The sequence below is a fragment of the Papilio polytes genome, unplaced genomic scaffold (assembly GCF_000836215.1).
Source record: "Papilio polytes unplaced genomic scaffold, Ppol_1.0 DF823991.1, whole genome shotgun sequence".
Lineage (NCBI taxonomy): Eukaryota > Metazoa > Arthropoda > Insecta > Lepidoptera > Papilionidae > Papilio > Papilio polytes.
Window position 1 is genome coordinate 938,783 of NW_013525213.1, and position 4,676 is coordinate 943,458.

Here is a 4,676-nt window from a genome sequence, read left to right on the forward strand (position 1 = left end):
CACATTAATATACAGAAACTATAAAAAGACAGCCCGCTGGCACGCATCCTCTCAATTCCTCTTAATATCTGATGACGGTGATAAGTTATGTTTGTATCCCAATTTAGATGTCTATGTTTTATTGGTTAACCACTCAGGGACCAACGTTACATCCTAACAGTCAATACCGAACGTAATTTTTTTTTCTGTGTTACAAATAGGTATTATGATGTAATTGTGCTACTAGTTTTCGCCAGCGACTCCGTCCGCGTGGACTTAAATAAAAAACAAAAATGAGTTGCCCATGTATAATGTAGAGGTATAAGAAAGTAAAATAGTATTTATCTATCAAAATTATGCTTCATACTTATTTTATAAATGCGAAAGTTTAGATGGATGGATGTTTGTTAGAGTTTGTAGCCAAAACGACTAAACGGATTTCAATGAATTTTGGTATAGATGTAGAGGATAGTCTGGAAGAACACATAGGCTACTCACTTTTGTTTTTTTTATCACGAGAACGGAGTCCAGGGCGACAGCTACTCCTACAAAAATATATCCTGGTGAAAAACAAAAGACAGTACATTTATGCGTCTGTTTCGTGAAGTCACGATTAGAGAAACAATAACACAAAAAAGTCAAAATTCCGATACTAAATAGTAAATACAATACAGTAACAATTAACATGTGTAATTACTCACATAAACATATGTACTAGGATCTAGGTTACACAGCTGGCTTCTAGGTCTAATAGAATTTCATCGACCAGAATACTAAGGCATAAATCTACGACAAGCGACTGGGCAGCGGGCAAGCGTCGCTGGCGTGTCGGTAGTTTATCTGCTAAGATTTATATGTACTGTGTTTCTAGATAATTACAATACATTGCTTATTGGATTAAATCAAATGGAATAGTTACTATAGATTTTAGTTACCGACATCTGCTAAAAGTGTAGTTAGTATGACCTTCAAATAGAGAAGAGATGACGTGCATAAGGGTTCGTTAAACGGAACGTAAAGATTTTTATAGCAAATAAAATTGAGCTTTATGAGATTGAAATAAGGTTTAGTTTGGCTTACTAGTGCTTGAAACTTCATAATGTAAATAATGGTACAATATAATTGATTTTTAATTCACACTTAGGGCTGGCGTTTGTAAGTAATTGAAATGTTTGAAAATACATTAAGAGAATGTCAATAGTTGTGGTTATTTTCCTTAATATCTAGTACGAAACAACGGTGCCGGAGTCGCTCTCGAGGCGAAAGTGGGCGATAAATCTCAGCATTGTCGCCGGCAGATGGCGCTTGCGTCCACGTTTTTCCCGCCATAACTTGGCAGCGAAGAGGTTTTTGCCAACACCTGTCTTGTCCGGCACCCTTAGTTTCAATCCTTATAAACTGTATTGTTGAGTAAATATTGAATGAGATATCAAAGTATTCCTTTTCTAAACAAATAGCAGTTCTATCGGCATTTTAATATACGCCGATACTGAATATAAAAACATCCTGTATTCATAATAAATATAGCTGATTAGTATACCTTAAAAGTCAATGAAACCGGATAAAAATCTACTTTAAAAGTTAAAACTTACTTTCGAAAAATATTTATGTAATATTCTCAGTACAACTTACGAGTAATTGTCCACTAATAAAATCCCATCTTCAAACCAAATTACATTCTGTTAATTAGGGATCGTAGTGACGGGTGGTCCAATTAGGAGATCATCTCGCTCTTTCCCTCGCCTATTGTTAGAAAGAGAAAGCGATATTTACATTCCTTCGACCGTCCGTCAGTAGCGTTGCGTATTAATTACTTGATGGCCATTTTGGACGCCATATTTGTTTTGATCCTAATGAAATTGTGGTTGCTTCTTAATTTAAAAATTATTTTTGTCATTTTTATGACTGGCCATAATCTTAAGGAGGTTTTATGTTTATTGAAAATTGAATATGATAATTACGAAAGATGTTATATATAATAGATTGGTTTTATTTATTTTTATGTTTAAACTCTTTGTTTAATTATGTTTTAACATTTAATAGTGTAAAAGATTTTTCTTTGACACTGATTTACATTCTTTCGCTAAATTAATATTAATTTTTTAACAATATCCCATTCCTGTAAAGTTCAAATGATGGAAGAAATATTTTCTTTTCAATTTCACATATCCCCGTAGATCACAATATCCACAAACAACAAAATATTTCACTTCAATGTTTTAAAATAATAGTATTTTTGTTATAAATTTTACTTAGTAAGAATATCAAACATCGTTTATCATTTTAAACCCCGTCTGGCGTATAAATTATATTTAAAACATAGGGCCCAAAAACCTCTGAATAACCTTGTGACGGATGCCCGTGATAAATGGCTGAATGGCCTAAAAGCATTGTATTTTTAAATACTATAATAGAATGGGAAACAAAATTTCATAGTAATCATTTATGATTTAGGGCTATCGTAATTTCTTGTAATTACGATACGTTTTGGGTTTGGGAATTCCAATATAATTGACCACAAAATAATTGACTCTTAAAGTAAGATGAACATTTTGAACGTCTAGTAACTTTTGTAGAGTTCTCAAAGATTTTGTAGAATGTTATGTTTAAACGTTTCTTTTTATTATTGAAATATTAAAAAAAACATAAAAATAATGTCTGTTACACTAACATAATAAATTGTTTAGTTATAGCAACATAACCACATTTTCTATGATTATTTATAATTAAAAAAAATTCCGCCCCCGGGTGGGCTCGAACCACCAACCTTTCGGTTAACAGCCGAACGCGCTAGCCAATTGCGCCACGGAGGCGATGATGAGTGATTCGAAATTAGTCATCACCTTCATTTCCCCCCACTTAGATGTCACCAATGACATTGAAAATTACTCCGACTGATGATGTAACTAATAATTTTCCTATATAGTACATGCGCAGACGCATATTAATATGTCGTCGAGAATAAGGAAAATTTTCATTAGAATACAAATGATAATAAATTTGCACACTGTATATTTAATCTTTATTGAATCGCTAAGAGAGCTAAAGACTGTATAAAATTATTTTACGCGTTCTATTGTTTTAGATAAGACTTATTTTAATATTGTAAATGCGTATTAAAAGATAAAAAAACTGATTACAGACTGATTCTAACGTAAACAAAATTTAATATCTTGACAAATTATTTTGCTCTATTTTTAATCAATAATACATGTTGTGGTAATTAAAAATGTATTTAAATACGTGTATAGTTATCGTTATTCAATAGTTCGGGGAGTAACTAGTAGACCCACGAGGTCGATTATTTGTCGCATGGCATAGAGTAATGAACAAACAGACTGTACGCAAGTTCATATGCAAAAAAACTCACAACTCTTAAGCTTCTCGAAATACATAACCTAAAATATACGCAAATATTAAGACCATGAATATTGAATCAGTGACATTAAAGATTTTGTTGTGTAAAGATTTTTCAAACCCTTTAAATAAACCTTTTGACTTTACTAAAGAGTACAAATTCTATTATCTAATCTGAAAGACTTCGTATGTATTGTGGTACAAACTTATTAAAAAAATGTTTTGAATGTCATCTGTGTGGTTTATTAATCTATGGCTTTATAAATTCCTGCAATTATATATAGGGTGTAACGCCGTATTTCGAAACGATTAGTCCACGCGTCTCTGCTGTGTTTTCTATAATAACCACCAGATGGCAGTGTACGTTGTTTGGCAGCGAAAAATACTACAGTACTCGAGTGACTTTACGTATGTTTTTATTAGCATTTTAATTAGTGATATTTTATCCTAAATAAGGTACTTATTCAGATGTTTTTTTTTAATAAATATTATAAATATAATAAACTATCTATAAAAGACTGTACCTACATTGGAATGACAAAACTCTTAATGTAAGTGTTACTAAATTATAAGTTAGTAGTAAGATTAAATTTGAAAACTATAGAAAAAACTACTCTACGGTTATATTGAAAAGTTTCTACAGGTCAATCTTTTACAGCCATTTCTAGATGCATACCCACTCTTCGATGCCAAACGAACAATGGCTCGAACAATCAAAACTCTCCGCAGCCGAGTTGGAAATCCACCAACTACTTTGAATTATGGACACCGCTTGGCCTCTAATAAAATAGTTCAAACTCAACTTTAATTTGCTATTAACGTTCAGTTATAAAACTTCTCAGAAATCTTTGATGTTTGGAAACTTCGATATTTTCTATAGTAAATTGGCTTTTACATAAATAATGACCTCACAATCACTAGGCTATCAATACTAGAGTTACAACTGTCTGTTGTCTCTGTTTTACCAATACGAGTGAAAGAGATGGCAAGTCTTTTGACTGATAACTGATAAGTTTTAAATGTATTCTTTAACAATCTCACTTCTTACTAATGTTATAAATGCGAAAGTTTAGATGGATGAATTTTTGTTAGAGTTTGTAGCCTAAACTGCTGAACGGATCTCAATGAAATTTGGCATAGATGAAGAGGATAGTCTGAAAGAACAAATAGGCTACTTACTTTATTTTTTATTCGCGAATGGAGTCGCTAGCGAAAGCTAGTGGGTCAAAGATGCATAAAATTGACTAAACCCTCGCCATAGTCTTTCGCTCGAAAGTAAATTACGTTTTAATAGACCACCTTATAAGTCACTTTTAATCTATTTTACTTCTGTCTCTGAG

The 4,676-nt window shown here is 32.1% G+C and overlaps 1 non-coding gene across 1 annotated transcript; it reads right to left on the reverse strand.

The window, feature by feature from the left end:
* Positions 1-2,718: 2,718 nt before the first annotated feature.
* Trnan-guu lies at positions 2,719-2,792 on the reverse strand. Its single transcript has one exon. It is a non-coding gene; the product is annotated as a tRNA-Asn (tRNA).
* Between the last annotated feature and the right edge of the window lie 1,884 nt (positions 2,793-4,676).